The following is a 26,134-nucleotide window of genomic DNA, read 5'->3' as shown; positions in this document are numbered from 1 at the left end:
GCTGGGTTACACAGAGAGGCAGGAGTATGCAGACTTGCTAGTGTTTACAGATGGACTAGTGTATACAGTAGACCGGCTAGTTTATACAGAGAGGCTAATGTGTACAAAAGACAGGCTAGTGTATACAGATAGGCTAGATTATACAGAAGAAGGTCCTGGTTATGCAAGAGATGGAGGCTAGGGTATGCAGAGAGAGAGGCTTGGTTACACAGACTTGCTAGTGTATACAGACGGACTAGTGTATACAGAGGACCGGCTAGTTTATACTGAGAGGCTAATGTGTACAAAAGACAGGCTAGTGTATACAGATAGGCTAGATTATACAGAAGAACGTCCTGGGTATGCAGAGATGTGGAGGCTAGGGTATACAGAGAGAGAGGCTAGAGTATGCATACTTGCTAGTGTATACAGGCGGACTAGTGTTTATAGTTTATACAGATTGACAAATGTGTACAAAAGACAGGATAGTGTATACAGATCGGCTAGATTATACAGATAGGCTAGATTATACAGAAGAACGTCCTGGGTATGCAGAGATGGAGGCTGGGTTACACAGTGAGGCTAGTGTATGCAGGCTTGCTAGTGTATACAGACGGACTAGTGTATACAGTAGACCAGCTAGTTTATACAGGGAGGCTAATGTCTACAGAAGACTGGCTAGTGTATACACATAGGCTAGATTATAGAGAAGAACGTCCTGGGTATGCAGAGATGGAGGCTAAGGTATACAGAGAGAGAAGTTGGGTTACAAAGAGAGGCTAGTGTATGCAGACTTGCTAGTGTATACCGGTGGACTAGTGTATACAGAGAAGCTTGGGTATACAGAGAGCTAATGTATAAAGAGATGCTAGTGTATACAAAAGACAACCAAGAGTAGACAGTGAAGCTCGTGTATACAGAAGACCGGCTACAGAGAAGCTAATTTGTACCAAAGACAGGCTAGTGTATGCAGAGAGGCTGGGACACCGAAACTATTGTAAAAATAAGGCAGGCTAGTGTATATAGATTACGGGCACGTGTATACAGAAGACAGTCTATATTGAGTGGCTGGTGTACACAGAGAGATTAATGTATACAGAAAAGCTAGCGTGTAAAGAAGACAGGACTTTATTTTTTGCTAATGCAACTACTTCTGAAACATGTAAAGTGCTTTTTTCATATTTTGGTGCTGTTAAAAAGTGATGTGTTGTCAGTGGTGATATCAATGTGACAGTTAATGTGGAGAACTACAACTATACAAAATAGAGCAAAAGAGTGCTAAGTGATAGAGACGATATTGCTTTTGAAAGATTTGTATTATTATACATAACATTGTTAGCAGACAAATAGGACAATTTACATGGCTTAATAATGCAGAGCGTAATTTATCAGGAGAGAGATCCAAAACGTTAGTTGCAGTAGCTTCATAAAACTGAGAAATCGTTGCATTACTCTAAATTTAAAAGTTGTTCCGGTAGCACTAAAAAGACGATATTAGATGAGTGATCTACACATTTCGTTTACTATTGCAGAGAGATACCGGCTAAATGTTAATATGTTAATATGTGCTGCGTGTAAGGTAGAAATTAGATGGTTTAGTGTGAGCTGGTTTACCAGGATTTAGAGATAGTAATCTGTTCATACTAATAATAAATATAGCAAAATAACTCTAAAATTAATATTGAGACAGTATATACAGGTCGGGTTTAAATGGAAATACACGAAATAACAGCAACGACGTGTGTAGGTTTTTATCAATCAGGTTCATTACGTGTCTTCAATCATGTAGTGAATATACCCCAAATATAGCACAAGGATGAGAAAGCATAATAACTAACAGAGGATGACATGGCAAAAAGACAAACTGCATTAGAAATGTGAATATGAATTAGAGATGAAATGCCAATCCCCACGGCTACGTACAGCAAAGTGTGAGCTAAGCAGCTAAATATTGTGCAATAGCAGAGATTAGGTATTGCAGTCGAAAGTTATCTATAGCAGAGAGATACCAGCTAAATGTGAGACGAGCAATTAAACTGTTCACGGTAGCATTGCATTACTCTTAATATGTGCAGCGTGCAAAAAAGCAATAAGATGGTTTTGTATTACCCTAAAATTAGCAGTATACGTAATAAAGGTCAGTAGGTAACCTGGATTTAGACATAGCAAACTCTACAATCTAATTTAGCAAAATTAGAACGGATAATATTGAGACAGTATATAAAAGTCGAGTTTAAGTGGAAATACACAAAATATCTAGCTTACCTTTACATTGTTCAATAGAGCGTTGCAAAGTAATACCAAAGAAGAATGTTGGAATATCAATTAGATGAGATGATTGCTGTAATCATGAAATATCAGCAACGACGTGACGAGGTTTCTATCGTTTTTCAGGATTCTTACGTGTCTTTAAGGATGAGTAAGTATAATAACTGGCAAAGTATGACAATTGCAAAGAGGCAAATTGCATTAGAGATGTGAGGTAGACATGAAATGTCATTCCCCATTGGTTATTTACATGTAACCATTAATACAGTTAACGCGGCTACATACAGCAAAGTGTGAGCTAAGCAGCTAAATATTACTTAATATTGCAGAAATTTAGAAAATTGCAGTTTAAAAGAGATCGGAAGCGTTAGTTGCAGTAGATCCAAAATGACTGAGAAATAATTTCAGTACTATAAATGTAAAAGTTATCCCGGCAGCACTGAGTGGACTGATATTAGATGAGTGATCGTTGTGGTACAAATTCAGTTTCCTATAGCAGAGAGATACCAGCTAAATGTGAGAAGAGCAATTAAACTGTTCACATCGGTAGCATTGTATTACTCTTAATATGTGCAGCGTGTAAAGAAGCAATAAGATGGTTTTGTATTATCCTAAAATTAGCAGTATACGTAATAAAGGTGAGTAGGTAACTTGGATTTAGACATAGCAAACTACAGGTCGAGTTTAAGTGGAAATACACAAAATATATAGCTTACCTTTACATTGTTCAATAGAGCGTTGCAAAGTAATACCATGGCAGAATGTCGGAATAGCAATTAGATGGGATGATTGCTGTAATCATGAAATATCAGCAACGACTAGGTTTCTATCGGATGAGAAAGTATAATAACTGGCAAAGTATGACATGGCAAGGAGACAAATTGCATTAGAGATGTGAGATGGACATGAAATGTCAATCCCTATTGGTTACTTACATGTAAACGCGGCTACATACAGCAAAGTGTGAGCTAAGCAGCTAAAGGGTATTTTAAGAGTAAATTGACGTAGCTTGAAAATTCCAACGTGTAAATCGTTCCATTAATTTTGTTACGCACGAAGACGGCTTACAATGATTGTTTTCCGTTTCCACTGGTTATTGGCATAATGTATCAGTAACCATGAACATTAATAGTGATAGACAGCTCACATTAGGATGTATGCATGATGTGAATGTAAAATAGTTGCATTATGTGTTATTAATGTAATCAAACTGTATTGCTATGCTTTGCTACTGCAACCACTTCTCAATCAAGTAAACCGTCCCACTGCTTTTCTCACATTTTGCTGCTGTTAAAAAACGTGTTGCAAGTGTTATGTGTTACAAATGGTTAACAGTTAATGTGGAGAGGAAGTAATACACAAAATAGATTTAGAAAGAGAATCCTATTGCATAGAGGTAGCGAGAGATGGTTGCATTACTCTTAAGGCAGAATGTCGGAATAGCAATGAGATTCGATGGTTGCAACATAAAACGAAATTGAGCACGGCTAAAATACAGAACAACAGTACATAATTTAAGAGTACAGTAGAATATAGTATAAATTATTTAAGATTAAATAGACTTAGAATGAAAAAAATCTAAGTTTAAATCGTTGAGTAAATCGTTGAGTAAATCGTAAATTTATCAGCTAAGTTAACGCTGAGATTATGATTAATTTCACAGTTCCATTACGCGGTCCTTTTCCACTGGTATAGTCATAATTTAATATCAGTAATTGCTATCAGTAAATATTAAAATTGTAAGACGGTTCACGGTTATGTGGAATTGATATGGATTTAAAAGCGGTACATTAATTTTCTGAAGCATATGGCAGAAAGACGGCTTACACTGCTTTTCTCACATTTTGCTGCGGTAAAAAGAAATGTTTTGTCACTGTGTTTTAACTGTGACAGTTAAGGTGGAGAAAAAGAAGTAATACAGAAAATAGAGTAAAACAGTGGAAGCGTTTATTTGTCATGACAGCTGATACTGGTTGAGCAATAAAACTGTTTTATTAAGATGTAAGACTAGTTTTATTCTCTACATATAGGCTTTTCAGAGAGTTGTATAATATAGGCGACCAATAGGACATTTAAATGGCTTAATATTGTAGGGAGGAAGTATCGCTGTTCAAAGGTAAGAGATTGAAAGCTTAGCTTGTATATTGCCGAGAAATAGTTGCGTTAGTCGAAATTTAAAGGATATGCCGGTACCAATGAGAAAGCTTATATTAGACTAGTTGATCTTTGCATTACACAATCCTATTATTATTATTAAGATCATAGTGCAGAGAGATACTCAGTTAATGTCAGAGATACTCGGTTAATGTCAGAAAAGCAATAAAACTGTTTACATCGTTAGCGAGCGATAGTTACATTACTCTTAGTATGTGCAGCATGTCTGGTAGCAAATGGATGGTTTTGTGAACATTTTGCATTAACGTACAAGTAGCGGTAGAACTCATCGAAGTGAATAGATTTAACCGGATTTTGAGATAGTACTCTCTATTTCTAATAAGAAATAAAGAAAAATAAGTCAGGATGGTGTGTCAGGACTGTCACATACTCAATGTGACAGTTGATGTGGAGAATTACAAATATGCAAAATAGAGCAAAAGAGTACATGGTTTATTTTGATGTATGATAGTTTTATTGCATGCTTGATGTGGATGATTAAAATCGTGTAGTTATCTATAAGAATGAAAAGGCATAACATGGCAATGAGACATACTCCATTAGAGATGTGAGCTAGATGAAATGATGAAATGTCTCTGTATAGCCCAGATTGTCTTCTGTTATCACTTAGCCTACCCTCTAAATTCACTAGCCTCTCTATATACACCAGCATGTTTACACTAGCCGGTCTTCTGCATACAATAGCCTGTCTTCGATATACACTAGCCTATGTTCTGAATACACTAGCCCGTCTTCTGTCTTCTATATGCCCTAGCCTGTCTTCTGTATACATTAGTCTCTCTGTATAAACTAGCATCTCTGTATACCCCAAACTGTCTTCTGTAAAAACATGTCTCTCTTCATAGCCTGTCTAGCCTTTCTTCTGTACACACTAGCTTCTCTGTATACACTAACCAGGCTTCTATATACAATAGCTTCACTCTATGCACTAGCCTCTCTGTATAATCTAGCCTCTCTATATACCCTAGATAGTGTTCTGCATTCACTAGCCTCTCCTCCAGCCTTTATTCTGTATTCACTAGCCTTTCTTCTGTATGCTGTAGTCTTCTATATATACTAGCTTCTCTGTACACCCCTGCATCTCTGTAATACACTAAACCCTTTGTATACCACAGCCTGTCTTCTGTATACTCTAGACTGTAAAAACTAGCTAGAATACACCAGCCTGTCTTCTGTACCCACTAGACTCTCTGTATACACTACCCAGTCTTCTGTATACACTGTCAGCTTGGATATATACCCAAGCCTGTTTTCTGTATACACTAGTCTCTCTATATGCATTGTCCTATCTGTATACACTCGACTCTCTCTATACACTAACCTCTCTATATACACTAACATCTAGCTTCTCTTTAAACTAGCCTCTCTGTGTACCCCAGCCTCATTGTTTACTCTAGCATACTCAAGCCTATCTGCATACACGAGTCTGTATTCTGTATTCACTAGCCTTTCTTCTGTATGCTGTGGTCTTCCATATATACCAGCTTCTCTGTACACCCTAGCACTGTAACAGTGCTAGGTTCCTGTATTACAGAAACAGAACACCAGCAATAAGGTGTATACTGTGCAGGAGGCACACAACACCCACTCTAACTTCCGCATGCGCAGTACACAGCAACACAGATTCCGAAAATTGCCGAGCATGAACGGCGCCTGCGCACTGAGTCCAGGTTCTATCCCCACTATCCAAGTGGACATAGAGTCAGAATATAAAAGAGCCGAGCGCAGCGAGGCCGAGCCCGAAGCGTGGCGAGCCAAGCTCGCCTGCGAGGGGCCCTCTAATATTCAAAACCCTATGTCCGCTTGGATGGTGGGGCTACCACCTCAACTCACCGCGCAGGCGCCGTTCAGCTTCGGAGATTTTCCGAAGCTTCGTCTGCTCCGTATTGCGCATGCGCAGTACATCGCGGACACTATATCATGGCCGGACAGTATATGGCAGAACACCTGCACCAGTCAACCACCGGTGTCATGTGCATCGCTGTCTAATATAGAGCAGGGTCCGGGAAGCCAATACCTCCCCGCAATTTCGGTCGCAATAGCATTGCCCTACCAATACGCATATGTTTTCCGCGCCAGAGGAACTTGATAAAGATTGAGCGAACCGCATGAAAGAAAGTCTGGGGTATTTTGATAGGTAAGGCATTGCGTTCATCTTCAACACATTACAGCGTCTGAACCATGACAGAGCTAGTGGGTCCCATCTTTTAAGGTCCGATGTAAGCCCATAGGCTTCTTTTTATGTTGTTGGCTTTGACCTGTTTTTTTTCCTTGTTTCTCAAGGCGACCATCTTGGCGTTTGTCAACAGGGTTGGGCGTGTCTTGAAGAGAACGCTTATGGCCACATCAACCTGAAAGCACCCAATCTCGTCTGATTTCAGAGGCTAAGCAGCGTCAGGCCTAGTTAGTACCTGGATGGGAGACTGCCTGGGAAGACCAGGTGCCATAGAAGGATCTGGTCTGGTTAGTGTCTTGATTGGGAGATCGCCTGGGAATACTGGATGCCGTAGGCTTCTTTTTATGTTGTTGGCTTTGACCTGTTTTTTTTAGCTTGTTTCCCAAGGTGACCATCTTGGCTCTTGTCAAGAGGCTTCAGAGTGCCCAAAGAGAGTGCCTACAGCCAAATCACCCTGAAAGAGCCTAAAAGCCTAAAAAGGGGCGCTGCTCACCTCCCGAATGTAGTCTCAAGTACCAGTAAAATACCTCCAGGGCCTCCATGTAACACTAAATGCCTCTTCAGTGTTTTGAAGGGTGGCGGTCAAATCTTCCATCCGGAGAATATGATTGACTTTGGAATACCACAGCTCCTTGGATGGGGGCTGAGGCTGCCTCCACAGTGTGGGAATGCCGGCCCGGGTGGCGTTCAGGAGTTGCATCGTGAGGGTTTTTTTGTATTTTCGAACAGGCTGTCCGGTCAAGTGTAGAAGGCACGCTGCTGGGTTGTCTGCGATATCTACATTTCTGAGAGTTTTTATCGTCCCGGTCACCTCCACCCAAAAGTTCCTCAAGGCCGGGCATGCCCAGAAAATGTTTCCCCTTTTTTCCCTGTATCTGAATTGCACCTCCAACAAACATCCGGAATCGATCTATTCATTTTATTCAGAAGGTATGGGACTCTATACCAGCGTGAGACTATCTTGTATCCTGATTCTTGATATTGGTTTGCGATGGAAGCTTTATGTACTATTGTCAGGATCTTCCCTATCTGTTGTGGGGTAAATATGATGCCTAAGTCCCTCTCCCATTTGTGGATAAATGGTGGGGGTCGACTCCTCCTCCTGACTACTCAATAGGTTGTACAGGAGGGAGAGGGTGTGTCGCACAGGTTCCCTTTTGTGACAGATGGATTCATAGGGCGTCAGGACTCTAGGAGTGTAGGGGGCCCTTTGTATGGCCAGAAGAAAGTGACGAAGTTGATAAGCACTAAACAAGTCAAGCGGAGGGTCAGAAAGCTCGGTGACAGTTTGTGTGGTCGGGAGCCCTCCGGAGGGCCACACCTCTCCCAGACGCTGTTTCCCCACCACTGTCAACTGTTGCAGTTTCTTGTTGGTAAATCCCGGTGGGAAGTCTGAATTACCTATAACTGGAGTCATTGGTGACGGCAGGGGAGCAATGTGTGTGCAGCGGAACAACCTCCGCACAACAGCCAACGTAGCTCCCACTACGGGGTGACCTCTGAGGTCTTTTGGTAGGGTGGACAGGAGCCACGGGGAGGGGAATGGATCCATCCTCAATCTCCATCTCCACCCACTGCTTGTGTGGGCCATTACAATGCCAATCAACGACTCTCGCTAGCAGAGTCACTCTGTAGTATTGTCTGAGATCTGGGAGACCCAGACCCCCCTTGTCCTTTGGTCTGACAAGCAATTGTAAACGGGCTCTGGGCGGTTTACGCGCCCAAATAAAGTCCCGGAGCAGCACCTGCAGTTGTCTGAAAAAAATTGGGGGTAACCGGATCGGTAATGTCTGGAACATGTATAAGATCCGCGGGAGGGCCGTCATTTTGAATGCATTACAGCGCCCGAACCAGGTCAGTGTTAAAGCATGCCAGTTTCCCAAATCAGATTTCAGTCTATTCAGGAGAGGGACAAAATTAAGCGGGTACAATTGCGCTAAATCCGCTGCGATGTCAACGCCCAGGTAACGTATAGATTTTTCAGCCCAGTAGAATGGAAAAGCGGAGCGGAGCCTCTTGGCCTCACCATCCGGGACCGATATATTCAATACAGCTGACTTGGCGCAATTGATTTTATAGTTTGATAGGCTGCCGTATCGCTGGAGAGACGCAAGTATATTGGGAAGCAAAATGTGTGGATTGGAGACGGAAAAAATTATAACATCAGCGTACGCCGCAATTTTGTGGTGTGCCGAGGGTTTGGATATGCCAGTAATATTTGGGTAATTCCGAACGTGACACATAAGTGGTTCCAGTGTCAGAATAAAAATTAGGGGAGACAGATGGCACCCCTGCCTCGTCCCATTAGTGATGGGGAAAGAGTCCGAGCACCACTCGTTCACCCGTACCGCTGCCGACGGTGTGGAGTAAAGTGACATCATCATGTTGGGGCCAAGACCTATATGTTCCAGGGTGGCCTGCATAAAGTGCCAGGCCACCCTGTCAAAGGCCTTCTCCGCGTCCGTTGACAACATAAGCAAGGGCCTTCCCTGTACATGCGCCGCATGGATTAAATTGAGGACTCGGGGCGTATTGTCTCTAGCTTCCAACTTATTTTTATTTTTTTTGCTTGTTTCCCAAGGTGACCATCTTGGCGTTTGTCAAGAGGGTTGAAAGTGCCTGAAGAGATTGCCTACGGGCACATCACCCTGAAAGCACCCGATCTCGTTTGATGTTGGAGGCTAAGAAGAGTCGGGCCTTGTTAGTACCTGGATGGGAGACCGCCTGGGAATATCAGGTGTCGTAGACTTCTTTTTATGTTGTTGGCGTTGACCTGTTTTTTTTCGCTTGTTTCCCAAAGTGACCATCTTAGTGTTTGTCAAGAGGGTTGAGAGTGCCTGAAGAGATTGCCTATGGCCACATCACTCTGAAAGCACCCAATCTCGTCTGATCTTGGAGGCTAAGAAGAGTCGGGCCTGGTTAGTACCTGGATGGGAGACCACCTGGGAATACCAGTTATTGTAGGCTTCTTTTTATGTTGTTGGCGTTGATTCGTAGTTTTGTTTTTTTGCTTGTTTCCCAAGGTGACCATCTTGGCATTTGTCAAGAGGGTTGAGAGTGCCCAAAGAGATCGCTTACAGCAGCATCACCCTGAAAGAGCCCTATCTCTTCTCTTCTCTGAGGCTAAGAAGGATTGGGCCTAGTTAGTACCTGGAGGGGAGATGGCGTTGGAATACCAGGTGCCGTATTCTTCTTTTTATGTTGTTGACATTGACCTGTTTTTTTTCGCTTGTATCTCAAGGTGACTATCTTGGCATTTGTCAAGAGGGTTGAGAATGCCCAAAGAGATTGCCTATGGGCACATAACCCTGAAAGCGCCCGATCTCCTCTGATCTCAGAAGCTAAACAGGGTTGGGCCTTGCTAGTACCTGGATTGGAGACCACCTGGGAATACTAGGTGCTGTAGGCTTATTTTTATGTTGTTGGCCTTGACCTGTTTTTTTTTTTTCACTTGTTTCCCAAGGTGACCATTTTGGCGTTTGTCATGAGGGTTGAGAGTGCCCGATGAGATCACCTACGGCCCCATCACCCTGAAAGCGCCCAATCTCGTCTGATCTCGGATGCTAAACAGTGTCGGGCCTGGTTAGTACCTGGATGGGAGACCGCCTGGGAATACCAGGTGCCATAGGCTTCTTTTTTTTTTTTTTTTTTTTTATTTAGTAGTATGCGACATACAATGCAAAGGCAACTTCACAGAATGTGTGATACAAATAGTTACAAACAAACGATCATATTGCATGGATATCAGAGCCAATGGTAAGAAGTCCGAGGAGAATAGCACGTGTACAGCTTTGCGGTCATATCAAGATGAGATTAAAGCTCCATCTCATTGGGATCCTCTACCACTTAAAATATTATTGATACTAGCCCTGCTACCCTCGAAGAGTTTAGATATCCATAGATAGGGGAAGAGTATTGTGTAGTAGTCAAATGGGGTCGGAACATACCATTTTCTTTTCCCTTTTTTGAGTTAAGAAGGGAAATAGTAGAACTGAAAGGAGGGAGAAGGGGAAAGAGAAGATTGGGGAAGGAAATTGCAGAAAAGGAAAATAAGGGGTAAGGGGGTGTCGTGGGTAGAGTGGATAGGATGGGGTCCCCTCACAGGGAGCAAGAGACGCCCTCGGCTCACCAGCTCATCAGCTGTCCAACGTTTGGAACAGCGATCTCCAACGATCACCATGAGCTTACTATGTCTCGCAGAGGTATTCTTCCGAAAAGCGAAACTGGGTCCAGTAGAACCATCTGTTCCCATGCTCCTCCATTTTATCCCTCATTGTGGCAGTCAGGTCTTCCATTCGTTCAATATCATTTACCCTTGCGAACCACTGGGTCACCATTGGAGCAGATTGCTCTTTCCACTGACTTGGGATGCAGGCCCTAGCTGCATTGAGGAGATGTTTAAGTAAGGACTTATGATAACGCTTAGATTGAGAAGAACTGCTGCGGGATCATTGGCTAAGGAAATGTCTGTGAACTTGTGGATGAGTCTCAGGACAGGCTGCCAGAATGTTTGTAATTTAGGGCATTCCCAGAAAGGGTGGAGAATGGTGCCAGCCTGTTGCCCACAGCGACAGCAGCGGTCAGATTGACCGGGGAATATTTTGTACAACACCACTGGTGTACGATACCAGCGTGTGATCAGCTTATATGAGATCTCCTGATATTTACTGCAGAGTGACGACTTATGGGCGAAAAAGAGTATTCTGTCCTTCTGTGGTTTGGAGAATGTAGTTTGTAAGTCTCTTTTCCATTTAGCTAGGAAGGGTGGATCCGTGGAGGATTGTGCGCCTGTCAGGATTTGGTAGGACCTAGAGAGGGAACCACGAATTGGGCCATCATCCAGGCAAAGTTCCTCAAAGGGGTGGAATTGTCTAGAGAAGAACGACTGGTTAGGTAGTGATCCGAGGAAATGGATTAGCTGTCTAGCTCTCCAGCTATCCAATGCAACAGGTACTTGCTCTAGCAGTATGGTCCCCATGGGAATCAAGCCCGTGGGTCCAAGAAATAGGGCTGCTCTCAGAAGCCCTTTCGGGGTTTGCCTGGTAAAGGCCTGGTCAGACAGGCCCGGAGGGAATCTAGGATGTCCAATAATTGGGGTCATAGGAGAAGGGAAAGGTGAAAAAAACTATCCATCTCGGCGAGCGAGGGGCCAATTAACGGGTGAGTAGTCACACAGGGCTCCAATGGCCTCCCCGCCCAAGGCAGACAAGCCAGTGGAACCCACGCCATCTCCTGCTCTAGCTTGACCCATAGCTTCAGTTCCCCATGCCGGTGTCTTATCACATATGGTCCCCCATCGGATAGTGTCCGCTATGTACTGCGCATGCTCAGTACACAGCAACACAGATTCCTAAAATTGCCGAGCATGAACGGCGCCTGCGCACTGAGTCCAGGTTCTATCCCCACTATCCAAGTGGACATAGAGTAAGAATATTAAAGAGCCGAGTGCAGCGAGGCCAAGCCCGAAGCGTGGCAAGCGAAGCTCGCCTGCGAGGGGCCCTCTAATATTCACAACCCTATGTCCGCTTGGATGGTGGGGCTACCACCTCCACTCACCGCGCAGGCGCCGTTCAGCTTCAGAGATTTTCCGAAGCTTCGTCTGCTCCGTACTGCGCATGCGCAGTACGGCGCGGACACTATATCATGGCCGGACAGTATATGGCAGAACACCGGCACCAGTCAACCACCGGTGTCATGTGCGTCGCTGTGTAATATAGAGCAGGGTCCGGGAAGCCAATACCTCCCCGCAATTTCGGTCACAATAGCATTGCCCTACCAATACGCATATGTTTTCTGCGCCAGAGGAACTTGATAAAGATTGAGCGAACCGCATGAAAGAAAGTCTGGGGTATTTTGATAGGTAAGGCTTGTAGTAGATACAGAAGTCGTGGCATCGCGTTCATCTTCAACACATTACAGCGTCCGAACCATGACAGAGCTAGTGGGTCCCATCTTTTAAGGTCCGCTGTAAGCCCATAGGCTTCTTTTTATGTTGTTGGCTTTGACCTGTTTTTTTTGCTTGTTTCTCAAGGCGACCATCTTGGCGTTTGTCAAGAGGGTTGGGCGTGTCTTGGAGAGAACGCTTACGGCCACATCAACCTGAAAGCACCCGATCTCGTCTGATTTCAGAGGCTAAGCAGCGTCAGGCCTGGTTAGTACCTGGATGAGAGACTGCCTGGGAAGACCAGGTGCCATAGAAGGATCTGGTCTGGTTAGTGTCTTGATTGGGAGATCGCCTGGGAATACTGGATGCCGTAGGCTTCTTTATATGTTGTTGGCTTTGACCTGTTTTTTTTAGCTTGTTTCCCAAGGTGACCATCTTGGCCTTTGTCAAGAGGCTTCAGAGTGCCCAAAGAGCGTGCCTACGGCCAAATCACCCTGAAAGAGCCCAATCTCATCTGATCTCGGAGGCTAAGCAGCGATGGGCCTAGTTAGTACCTGGATGGGAGACAGCTTGGGAATACCAGGGGTTGAGAGTGCCTAAAGAGATCGCTTACAGCCTCATCACCCTGAAAGCACCCTATCTCTTCTGATCTCAGAGGCTAAGAAGGGTTGGGCCTAGTTAGTACTTGAATGGGAGATGGCCTTGGAATACCAGGTGCCGTATTCTTCTTTTTATGTTGTTGGCGTTGACCTGTTTTTTTTTGCTTGTTTCCCAGGGTGACTATCTTGGCATTTTTCAAGAGGGATGAGAGTGCCCAAAGAGATTGCCTATGGGCACATCACCCTGAAAGCGCCCAATCTCTGCTGATCTCAGAGGCTAGAAAGGGTCGCGCCTTGTTAATACCTGGATGGGAGACTGCCTGGAAATACTAGGTGCGGTAGGCTTCTTTTTATGTTGTTGGCGTTGACTTGTTTTTTTTGTTTATTTCCCAAGGTGACCATCTTGGCGTTTGTCAAGAGGGTTGAGCGTGCCTGAAAAAATCTACTATGGCTGCATCACCCTGAAAGAGCCAAATCTCATTTGATCTCAGAGGCTAAGCAGGGTTGGGACCTGGTTAGTACCTGGATGGGAGACCGACTGGGATTTCTCGATGCCATAGGCTTTTTTTTTAAGTTGTTGGCATTGACTTATTTTTATTTTTTTTTGTTTTATTGTTTTATTAAGTATAAGTAGAACAACATAAATATAGCAGTCAACCATACAGCATGACCCAGGGTCACAATTACATGGTAACAAAAAATAGGCAGCCAAATAACTCTGGGTTCTCAAGGGGAGTCCTGGAGTTTCATGCAGAAAAGAGAGAAACCCCACCTCCGACATGCAGCTCCGTTCGGACAAATGTAATCATGGAGAACAACTGGGACCACAGCGAGCCAGCTTATCATGACCTATGTGAACCAGAGTAAAATATGAGCCGGTCGTGTCCAGAACCCTGGGGTTCTTCTGGGTCCCAAAGGCTAGTAAGGAGACAAGGCATAGTGAAAAGGGAGGACGGGGGAAGAAGAGAGTGCAAAGACGGAGAGAGAGGAGGGGGGGGGGGATGGCAGCGGGGAAAAAAAGAAAAATAAAGACAAAAAGGGAGGGGGGGGGGGGGAATGCCACCCAGGGCAGACTTGGCCTACGTAGGTAAACGTTAGATGTTCAGTCGTTTTCTGGGACAGGGGCGCTGCTCACCTCCCGAATGTAGTCTCAAGTACCAGTAAAATACCTCCAGGGCCTCCATGTAACACTAAATGCCTCTTCAGTGTTGTGAAGGGTGGCGGTCAATTCTTCCATCCGGAGAATATGATTGACTTTGGAATACCACAGCACCTTGGATGGGGGCTGAGGCTGCCTCCACAGTGTGGAAATGCAGGCCCGGGCGGCGTTCAGGAGTTGCATCGTGAGGGTTTTCTTGTATTTTCGAACAGGCTGTTCGGTCAAGTGTAGAAGGCACGCTGCTGGGTTGTCTGCGATATCTACATTTCTGAGAGTTTTTATCGTCCCGGTCACCTCCACCCAAAAGTTCCTCAAGGCCGGGTATGCCCAGAAAATGTGTCCCATGGTCCCCGTATCTGAATTGCACCTCCAACAAACATCCGGAATCGATCTATTAATTTTATTCAGAAGATATGGGACTCTATACCAGCGTGAGACTATCTTGTATCCCGATTCTTGATATTGGTTTGCGATGGAAGCTTTATGTACTAATGTCAGGATCTTCCCTATCTGTTGTGGGGTAAATGTGATGCCAAAGTCCCTCTCCCATTTGTGGATAAATGGTGGGGTCGACTCCTCCTCCTGACTACTTAATAGGTTGTAGAGGAGGGAAAGGGTGTGTCGCACAGGTTCCTTTTTGTGACAGATGGATTCATAGGGCGTCAGGTCTCTAGGAGTGTAGGGGGCCCTTTGTATGGCCAGAAGAAAGTGACAAAGTTGATAAGCATTAAACAAGTCAAGCGGAGGGTCAGAAAGCTCGGCGACAGTTTGCGTGGTCGGGAGCCCTCCCGAGGGCCACACATCTCCCAGACGCTGTTTCCCCACCACTGTCAACTGTCGCAGTTTCTTGTTGGTAAATCCCGGTGGGAAGTCTGGATTACCTATAACCGGAGTCATTGGTGACGGCAGGGGAGCAATGTGTGTGTGCAGCGGAACAACCTCTGCACAACAGCCAACGTAGCTCCCACTACGGGGTGATCTCTGAGGTCTTTTGGTAGGGTGGACAGGAGCCACGGGGAGGTCAATAGGGGAATGGATCCATCCTCAATCTCCATCTCCACCCACTGCTTGTGTGGGCCATTACAATGCCAATCAACGACTCTCGCTAGCAGAGTCGCTCTGTTGTATTGTCTCAGATCTGGGAGACCCAGACCCCCCTTGTCCTTTGGTCTGGCAAGCAATTGCAAACGGGCTCTGGGCGGTTTGCGCAACCAAATAAAGTCCCGGAGCAGCACCTGCAGTTGTCTGAAAAAAATTGGGGGTAACCGGATCGGTAATGTCTGGAACAAGTATAAGATCCGCGGGAGGGCCGTCATTTTGAATGCATTACAGCGCCCGAACCAGGTCAGTGTTAAAGCATGCCAGTTTCCCAAATCAGATTTCAGTCTATTCAGGAGAGGGACAAAATTAAGCTGGTACAATTGCGGCAAATCCGCTGCGATGTCAACGCCCAGGTAACGTATAGATTTTTCAGCTCAGTAGAATGGAAAAGCGGAGTGTAGCCTCTTGGCCTCACCATCCGGGACCCATATATTCAATACAGCCGACGGTGCAATTGATTTTATAGTTTGATAGGCTGCCGTATCGCCGGAGAGCCGTGAGTATATTGGGAAGCGAAATGTGTGGATTGGAGAGGAAAAAAATTAGATCGTCAGCGTACGCCGCAATTTTGTGGTGTGCCGAGGGTTTGGATATGCCAGTAATATTCGGGTCATTCCGAACGTGACACATAAGTGGTTCCAGTGTCAGAATAAAAAATAGGGGAGACAGAGGGCACCCCTGCCTCGTCCCAATAGTGATGGGGAAAGTGTCCGAGCACTCTGTAAGCACCCAATCTCGTCTGATCTTGGAGGCTAAGAAGAGTCAGGCCTGGTTAGTACCTGGATGGGAGACCACCTGGGAATACCAGTTATTGTAGGCTTCTTTTTATGTTGTTGGCGTTGATTCTTTTTTTTTTTTTTTTCGCTTGTTTCCCAAGGTGACCATCTTGGCATTTGTCAAGAGGGTTGAGAGTGCCCAAAGAGTTAGCTTACAGCAGCATCACCCTGAAAGAGCCCTATCTCTTCTCATCTCTGAGGATAAAAAAGGGTTGGGCCTAGTTAGTCCCTGGATGGGAGATGGCTATGGAATACCAGGTGCCGTAGTCTTCTTTTTATGTTGTTGACATTGACCTGTTTTTTTTTCGCTTGTTTCCCAAGGTGACTATCTTGGCATTTGTCAAGAGGGTTGAGAGTGCCCAAAGAGATTGCCTATGGGTACATAAGCCTGAAAGCGCCCGATCTCCTCTGATCTCAGAGGCTAAACAGGGTCGGGCCTTGCTAGTACCTGGATTGGAGACCACCTGGGAATACTAGGTGCTGAAGGCTTCTTTTTATGTTGTTGGCGTTGACTTGTTTTTTTTTTTTTGTTTGTTTACCAAGGTGACCATCTTGGTGTTTGTCAAGAGGGTTGAGAGTGCCTGAAGAGCTCGCCTATGGCCACATAACCCTGAAAGCACCAGATCTTGTCTGATCTCAGAGACTAAAAAGGGTCGGGCCTTGTTAATACCTGGATGGGAGACCACCTGGGAATACTAGGTGCTGTAGACTTCTTCTCATGTTGTTGGCGTTGACTTGGTATTTTTGTTTGTTTCCCAAGGTGACCGTATTGGCGTTAGTCAAGGTTGAGAGTGCCTGAAGAAATCTCCTACGGCCACACCACCCTGAAAGAGCCCAATCTCATCTGATCTCAGAGGCTAAGCAGGGTTGGGACCAGTTTAGTACCTGGATGGGAGACCGCCTGGGATTTCCAGATGCCGTAGGCTTCTTTTTATGTTGTTGCCGTTGACCTATTTTTTTCCGCTTGTTTCCAAGGTGACCATCTTGGTGTTTGTCAAGAGAGTTGAGAGTGCCTGAAGATATTGGCTACGGCCACATCACCCTGAATCTGTTCCATCTCATCTGATCTTAGAGGCTAAGCAGGGTCGGGCCTGGTTAATGCCTGGATGGGAGACCGCCTGGGAATACCAGGTGTCGTACGCTTCTTTTATTTGGTCAAATATAATTTTTTCTCCAAATAGGGGAAGACGGTCCCCCGAGTACATAATGCAACAAAGAAATACAGAGCAAAAAGCAGCTGAACAATACTTGATACAGGTATATTCGCAACTGTGAGTCTGCCTTCTGTACCAAGATCCAGGGTCACACAAACCCCAGGTCCCTCCGGCATAATCCATCCAGAGGGGGGTGTGGGGCCGTCATTCCCAATTTTCCACTCTTTCCAAAAGAGAGAGGGGGTGGAGGGGGTGAGAGTTAGGGGAGGAAGGCAGAAAAGAGAAGGGTTGAAAGATCAGAAAAGGAGAAGAGGGGACGAGACACGATGGCAGCCACTGTCCAAGGGGCCAGTCAAGGAAAGCTCAGAGCACTAAGGCGATAGCAGGCGACATCCTTCCAGCGAGAATATAAAGGTATTCCAGATGTCCCAGGTTTGTTTAAAAAATTCTTGTTTACCTTGTGATGTGAGGATCAAGTCCTCCATTTTTTTTAATGTCCTCTATTTTCCTAAGCCAGTGAGTAATGAAAGGGGGGGAACATTTTTTCCAATAGAGAGGGATGCAGGATTTCGCCGCATTTATCACATGCTGTAAAATAGATTTTTTTGTACTTCTTAATGGGAATCTGTGAATGGTGCAAGAGAAAGAATGCAGCCTCTTCCTGGATGGAGAAGTCTGTGAATTTTTGTGTTATGCATCGGATCTCTGTCCAGAAGTCCACCAAGCTGGGGCAGGACCAAAAAATGTGCAGCAACGTGCCCTCTTCTTCTCCACACCTCCAGCATATGTTCGAGGAAGAGGGGAAACAATTCTGCAGCTTTGATGGTGTCAAATACCACCTGGTGAGAAGTTTAAAATTCGTCTCCTGTATCTTCGTGCACAGCGACATTTTGAGAGCCAAAGTGATAATGCGTTGTCTCTGTGCTGGGGAAAATGAGCAATTAAGGTCCTTTTCCCAGTTGGACAGACAGGTTAAGTGTGGGTAATCTGTTTGAGAGAGAATGTGGGCCAAAGGGCCTTCGCTCCTGCATAGAGTCTCAAACTCCGTCTGAGGGCGGGCGAACGTTTGAGGATTGGGGATGGAATGGAGAAAATGATGTTGTTGCGCCGTTCTCCAAAAAGGCAGTTGTAAAAGCCTTGTCGGATCTGTTATTGTTGAGAAAGAAGGCCATTTTCCATCAATGACGAATTTAGACGCATTGTCTAGGTTGGAATTTCTAAGTGGGTCCCCAGTTCAAAGGTTGGATGGCCACGTATAGGGAATAGGGGGGAAGTCAAAGACGTGAGTGTGTTTTGGGTAGCGATCAGGTGACTGACTTTCAACTGAGCCCCTATAGTGGGATGTGACACAAATTATGTGGGTAAATACTTATAGCACCACATGGCGCTTCTTTTTTTTTTTTTAACAGCACAAGTTTATTGAACAACTTAGTTATAACAAGATATTACAGTAGGTACAAACATTAGCCTCTTCATAGGTGACGGACAGTAATACATCTTACATTAAGGAAAATTCCTGACAATGATAGTATAGACTCCAATATAGCTCACTCCACACACGTATGCAGATTTTCCACCCACCTATCCCATATTTTGTGGTATTTGGCTGGACACCCACGATTTCTATACACCAGTTTAATCAAGGGTAGCTTACTATTAATGCCCATTACCCATTCCCGCATAGTAGGCATGGTTGGACGCATCTAGTATTTAGCCTCAAGCTTTCGTGCGGTAAACAGCGTAGAGTGCAAAAATGTAGCCAAGTATTGATCAACAGAGGTATCAGGAAATATACTAAGTAGGCAACTCTTAGGGTCAAGTTGAAGGGGTGAACCCATGTGGTCATGTAGAAACCTGACAATCTGCCCCCAATACTCCTGGACCAATGGGCATTGCCAGAGAAGATGGTAGAAAGTACCAGTCGTACAAGAGCAACGGGGACACTTCGGGTTATAGTCAGGATGATACTTAGCTATCCGGATAGGGGTGAGATAGGACCTGTGTATCACATAGTACTGCGTTAGTCGGTCAGGTAGGCTAAGCGAAGCCTGTTGAACTTTCTCAAGGGCTTCCTCCCCATCAAAGGGACCTATGTCCTCTTCCCATCTCAACCTGGCCCGTTCAGTGGTTTGCGCCACCAAGCGGGCCCGGAGTAGGCCGTATAGAGTCGAGATCAATTTAGCCGGTTCGTCTCCCATAATTACATCTGTCAAAGCCAGCGACTGTACATTCGGGAAGTCCTGAGCAAATTGCGCACGAAGCGCGTGTCGCAATTGCAAGTAGCGAAAGTGCATATGAGGGGGTATGTTAAATTCCACTTGTAGGGAGGGAAAATCCCTTACGCCCATAGGAGTCACCACCTGATACAGAAAAAGTATCCCTCTAGAAGCCCACAAGTCTACATCTGGTAAGCCAGACAACTCACGCAGCAGGGGGTTGCGCCATAGCGGTGTATGTGAGTGGTAATAGTCAGCTCCCAGTAATCTAAGGGCTAGTTTCCAAATACTCCGGTGGTGTGGCAGGATCCGGGACCGGGCATCCCTAACCCCACCACCCCGAAAAATCATCTGAAGGGGAGTATCAACAAGAGATTCAGCCCTCCCGCCCACCAAGGCCTGATATCTGTGACTATCCGCTCTATGGAGGTGATAAAAATGGGAAATCTGGGCTGCTATGTAGTATGTGTGGAAATCAGGGAGAGCCAGTCCCCATAGAGGTCGGGTTTTTAAGTGTGTTCCATGCCAATTTATGTCTAGATGGGCCCCAGATAAAAGTGTTTAAGACACCGTCTAATGTTTTAAAGAACGCCACGGGGACCATGACAGGGGAATGCCAAAGTACATAAAGGAGTTTCGGCAGGAGGATCATTTTAGTAATATTGATCCGTCCCATAACCCCAATGGGGAGACGGGACCATGCCTTAGTCTTCTCCCGCACATACAGAAGCAGTGGTTCAAGATTAAGATGAATATACTCCCCAGGTTCCCTCGTAACCTGCACTCACAAATACTGAATGGAGGATACCCTGGAGAGTGGGAGAGAAGCTGCATCCCGGTCCGGGGAGAACAAGTCAATGGGTAGAACCTGCGACTTGGTCCAATTAATACGCAGACCGGAATGACCACCAAACTCCTCTATGACCCCCAGGGCAGCCTCCAACGACCGACCCGAGTCCTCTAAATACAGTAAAGTATCATCCGCATAAATACTTACTGATTCCACCAGAGAACCGCGTCGGAGGCCTACTACAGCCGGGTGTGCCCGAAGTGCAGCAGCCAACGGTTCTGCCGCCAAAGCATATAACATAGGAGACAACCCTGACGTGTGCCACGGCCCAGCTGAAAGGGGTCCGACACCCATCCGTTAACCGCTACTCTAGCCATTGGGCGATAGTATAGGAGAGTAATCCATTTAACAAAATTGGGGCCAAACCCAAATTTACCCAAGCATTCCCAAAGATAATTCCACTCAATGGAATCAAACGCCTTAGCGGCATCCAGTGACACCACCACCCTCGAGCCTACTCTGTCATGTTCAGCCTGGATATTCATTTATAACCGGCGGATATTAATGGCCGTGTTTTTCCCAGGCATAAATCCCGTTTGATCCGGGTGAACAAGTGATAGGATGACTCCACTGAGACGGGTGGCAAGTACTTTAGCCAAAATTTTAATATCTGCTTGGAGCAGCGAGATGGGTCGATAGGAATCCGGGGGAGTGGGGATCCTTTCCTGGCTTGGGTATCACTATAATAACTGCCTGCCTTAGAGTATCAGGTAGGGACCCGGAGTCAAATATGTGTGTATATAATCTCAACAATTCTGGCACTAGTGTCTCAGAGTAGTGGGCATAGAAATCCAGGGGAATACCATCCAGTCCAGGGGCCTTAGCCATTGCAAGGGATGCCACCGCTAGCCTAATCTCATCTGCCGATATCGGGGCCTCAAGAGACTCAACCTGAGCCTCAGACAGGTGGGGAAGAGAGATATCTCGGAGGTACGCCCCCGTCTCAGTCCTCGGCCTATGTACCTGCGACTCATAAAGGGCAGCATAGTAAGCACGAAACATGGTGGCCACTGTTGGTGGATCAGTCACCTCCTCACCCCCATTGTCAGTCAACGAAACCACCACCGGTGGCTTGGAGTCCCGATGCGCCAAGTAGGCCAGCAACTTTCCCGCCCTCTCTCCTTGTTCAAACACCCGTTGCTTAACAAAAAACAACTTTTGCTTAGCCTGTTCAATGTGGAGGTGATCTACTAGCCTTGTGTGGTGTCGTAATACCTGGGCCTTAGCAGGTGTGGGGTCAGTAGTGAAGTCAGTGGTCACCGAGTCCAGCTCCCGTAGGGCATTAGATAGCAAAGTCTTGGAGGTACGCTTCAACCGGTTAATCCGGTGTGTTAAAGGGGAACGTACGTGCAGTTTAAAAGCCTCCCAGGTACAGTCAACCGGAGCCGTCCCCTGATTAGTAGTAAAGAAAAACCCCCATTCATCCCCTAAGTCTTCACTGTCACTCAAGGCGGTTAACCAGAAGGGGTGAAGCCGCCATGGTTTCGGTCCAGTAGGTCGGGTCAAGGAAAAAGTTGCCCAGCAAGGAGCGTGGTCTGACAATGATCTAGCATAATAGCCCGTGTCTACTAGCCTGGGTAACAACTGGGCGGACACAGCAATATAATCTATACGTGACATGGTGGAGTGAGTTGCAGAGAAACAGGAGTAAACACGTTTAGCCTGATATTTAAATCGCCACAGATCTGTAAGAGAGAATTCCTGAAACGTGCGACCTAGGCCAGTATCTCCCGGTAAATGATCCCCTCGAGTAGAGCTCATTCTATCCACCCCCGGATTCAAAACCATATTAAAATCACCCAGCCAAGCAGGTATGTATTCCTACATGCCACCATTAGTGGAGCCCCTATTTTGATAATAACCTGCTATGTCCCCCCCCCCCTTATAACTCAGCTGTACTCAAGGAGGGCCTTGCATTCATGGCACACTACCCCTCGGTGCCGGCAGTGTGGATGGGGGACTTTAATATGACCCTGATTCCCGCTCTGGACCGAATGGGTACACCGGACTCCCCTGGTGACCCACCTGCCCATACCAGACTACATCGTATATTGACGGACTTTGCTCTTGTAGATACGTGGCGCCACAAGTATCCACATGCTAAAGCATACTCGTGCTTTTCAGCTAGCCATAACGCAATGTCCCGAATTGACTTTGTTCTCATCTCACAGACTCTGACACCCAGACTGGAAGATGTGGGCTTTGCTCCGAGAATTCTCTCGGATCACTCCCCCTACTGGATTACGATGCGGCTCCTGAAGGCCTCTCCCTCTCCTACTTGGCGGCTGAACCCATTTTGGCTAGCCGCTCTGCAGGAGCAAGAAGACATCCCTACGGAATTGCAACACTATTTTACAGTCAACGGGGATTCCGCTGCCTACGATATAGTGTGGGACACATTTAAGCTCTACGCCCGCTCCCTGCTCACCACGCGTATTAACAGACTTAAGCGGTCGTCAAAACTTGTTATCCAACAGGCTACAGATCATCTACAAAGACTGGAGGAGGAGTTTCGTGGAGACCCCTCGCCTGCCGCGGCTACTAACCTTAAGCTCCAGCTGTGACAGGTCTCCCAACTGCACACGGAGCAGGCCAAGCAGCGCATCTTTTTCTGTAGGCAGAGGATATTTGAACATGGTGAAAGATCGGGCAAACGACTTGCTTACCTCGCCCACTTAGATTCCCATCCCCCAGTCGTGGTCTCACTGATTGACGCCCAGGGGAATGGTATTACGGACCCACAACGGGTGGCGGAGGAATTTGCGAGATTTTATCGAGCGCTTTATGCCACTCGGGTCACTCATACTCCCCAGGACACCAGAGACTACCTAGCGAGAGTTACATTTCCCAAACTGACAGACGCCCAACGTGACCTTTTAGAGGCCCCTATTACTGAGGAGGATATTTCTGAGGCTATCTCCTCTCTGGCCACTTCTAAAGCACCAGGGCTGGACGGTCAACCGCTTGAATTTTATGCCACCTACTCTGAAATTTTGACCCCTAAACTTCACGACTTATATAAATCCATATTTGACACGGGAATCCTACCCCCCTCCATGAGAGAAGCACAAATAGTAGTGATTCCCAAGCCAGGGAGGGACCCAAACTACCCGGAATCGTATAGACCCATCTCCCTACTACAGGTCGACATTAAAATACTGGCCAAGATTCTTGCCTCCCGCCTTAATCAGGTCCTCCTCTCACTGATCCACCCTGACCAGACTGGCTTTATGCCAGGGAAAAACACTGCCATGAATATCCGCCGCTTACTCATGAACATCCAGGGATCCCATGATGAAGTCGGCTCGCGGGTGGTGGTGGCCTTGGATGCTGCCAAGGCCTTCGACTCCGTGGAATGGAACTACTTGTGGGAATGCCTCTCGGGATTCGGACTTGGCCCCAACTTTATTCGATGGGTCCAACTCCTGTATCAATCCCCGAGGGCCAAGGTGCTTGTGAACGGCTGGCTCTCTGATCAGTTCCCGCTGGAGAGAGGGACTCGACAAGGTTGTCCCCTTTCTCCCATGCTGTATGCGTTGGCTGTGGAACCACTAGCTATTATGGTTCGCGCAGACACCAGAATTTGTGGCCTTAGGATAGGAGATCTGGAGGAAAAGATCGGGATGTATGCTGACAATACACTCCTATACTTAGCCGACTCGGGTCCCTCTCTCCTTGCAGCCCTTCACACCATAGACTGTATTGGTAGTCATTCAGGTCTGAGCATCAACTGGTCTAAATCCCAGATCCTTCCGCTTGATCATTTCCCCCCTGTGCCCACGTCCCTTCCTCTGAATCTCCCTAGGGTTTCCGTGATCAAGTATTTAGGAGTGCAGGTCACTAGATCGCTGACAGACTATATACGCCTGAACATTGAACCCCTTTTCACCCTGATCAAGAACAAGACTCAAACTTGGGCCAGACTACCTCTGGGTGTTATGGGACGCATCAATCTGGTCAAAATGATACTCCTGCCCAAGATATTGTATTTGGTGTGGCATGCACCCCTGTATATACCACAAAATTTTTTCAAGACGATTGAATCAATTCTTAATTCATTTATATGGGGCCACAGCAGACACAAATTGTCTTGGAGACTTCTGAAGAACCCAGTGACAATGGGAGGGGCTGCTCTTCCAGATTTCCAGGATTATTATCTTGCCTCCCAGTTGTCCCACTTCTATCACTTTGACAAGAGCGAGCTACCAAGATACCAGACATTACTTTGTAAACGCCCTGACGACCCAGCCCACACCCCACTTCAGTCAGTCCTTAGAGCCCCACTGTCCAGACGTCCCCCTCATCACAAGGTAGACATGCTGACGCACCACCGGAGGATATGGCGGGCGGCCCTTAACAAACTTGGGACCCCACAGGTTCATTCTTACACGCCTCTCTGGTTCAACACCCATTTGCCCGAATTGCTGTCCGTTCCGGACCCCGCAGCCTGGACACGCTATGGGATCCTGTATGTGCACCAAATTATGACTAACACTGGGATTAAATCCTTTTAGTCACTAAAGGAAGAATTCACACTCCCTAACCATCTTTTCTTCAGATATTTACAGCTCCGACATGCGCTACAGACTCAGTTTGCCAGCTCCAGCCCCACTCTGACAGTCCCTCCCATAGTGGATATAGTCACAGGTGCTGAGCCAACCAAGTTGATCTCTGCCCTCTACTCCGCCATCCGTCTCCCAGTCACCGGGGCATTGGCTTATGCTGCCAAGGCCAGATGGGAGCTGGATGTGGGTGTGATTGAGGATGAGGAGTGGGACGAAGTCTTGGGGGACGTGAAGAGAGTCTCCCCCAGGCTCTCGGACCGCCTCACACAGCTATACATTCTACATAGGACATACCTGACCCCCCAGAAGATAGCACGGTTTAAACCCACGTATAATCCAGGATGCCGTTTATGCGACCACACTCCAGGCTCCTTCTATCACCTTATATGGTCCTGTCCGGTTATCCAAACATACTGGATACAAGTGATTCGCTTTCTCCATGACCAGATGGGCTCTCCTGCTAGCCTTGACCCGAAGATGTGTCTGCTTGGTCTCTTACCAGAATTAGAAGCTGACAAGTCCCTTCGCACCTTCCTACATGAAACACTGTTCCTGGCGCGAAAAGTGATTGCTCGTGGCTGGATGCAGGCCCTCCCCCCCCACGGTCCAGTGCTGGAAAAAAGAGGTTAACGATACCCTCCCTTATAAGAAATTGGTTTATACACATAGAGGATGTCCATTTAAATATGAACGGATCTGGGGTAGGTGGTTGGGAGATGGGGAGACGTGTACTTGATATGCTGTTATATTGATCCCTTGCCCCTCTCCCCCCTCTGCTTATCCCCTTTGGTGTTTCCTCCACCTCAAGGACCTACTTTTATTCTGTCCCCCTCCCCCTTTTATTTCTCCTTTTGCCCGCTCCCCCTCCCCCGGTTGACACAAATTAGCTCTAATAATGTATCTACCCATGATGGGTATCGGACCCATATACAGTGCAGCTAACCCAATGCTCTCATGTATGCAACGCTGCCTTGGCCAGATTGGCCCACGTTATTTGATGTATCGTATGTATGCCTGCTATGTATGTTATCTTCTGTTTCCTTCTTTTTTTTTTTTTTTATAAAGTTTGTTTTTCGATTAAAAAAAAAAAAATCACCCAGCCAAATTGCTGGGACATTAGGGTGTTGAGCCATAAAAGATAATCCCTCTGTAATTAGTCTATGATCGTAAGGCGGGGGTACATAATAGGCGATAATAATGTACTGTTCTCCGTGCATTAAGTAGTGTATAAA

At 46.3% G+C, this 26,134-nt stretch overlaps 5 pseudogenes; all 5 read left to right on the top strand.

Moving 5' to 3' along the window:
* Positions 1 to 9,228: 9,228 nt before the first annotated feature.
* Positions 9,229 to 9,347, top strand: LOC144000192 (5S ribosomal RNA; annotated as a pseudogene).
* Positions 9,348 to 9,446: 99 nt separating this feature from the next.
* LOC144000226 (5S ribosomal RNA) lies at positions 9,447 to 9,565 on the top strand (annotated as a pseudogene).
* Positions 9,566 to 9,888: 323 nt separating this feature from the next.
* LOC144000228 (5S ribosomal RNA) lies at positions 9,889 to 10,007 on the top strand (annotated as a pseudogene).
* A 103-nt stretch (positions 10,008 to 10,110) lies between these two features.
* On the top strand, positions 10,111 to 10,229 carry LOC144000208 (5S ribosomal RNA; annotated as a pseudogene).
* A 6,694-nt stretch (positions 10,230 to 16,923) lies between these two features.
* LOC144000252 (5S ribosomal RNA) lies at positions 16,924 to 17,043 on the top strand (annotated as a pseudogene).
* Positions 17,044 to 26,134: the final 9,091 nt, after the last annotated feature.

This window comes from Lithobates pipiens, unplaced genomic scaffold, assembly GCF_037356315.1.
Source record: "Lithobates pipiens isolate NorthernLeopardFrog02 unplaced genomic scaffold, aLitPip1_a1.2 Scaffold_191, whole genome shotgun sequence".
NCBI lineage: Eukaryota > Metazoa > Chordata > Amphibia > Anura > Ranidae > Lithobates > Lithobates pipiens.
Note: the sequence above shows the minus strand (reverse complement) of the source record. Positions and strands in the feature narration are given on the sequence as shown.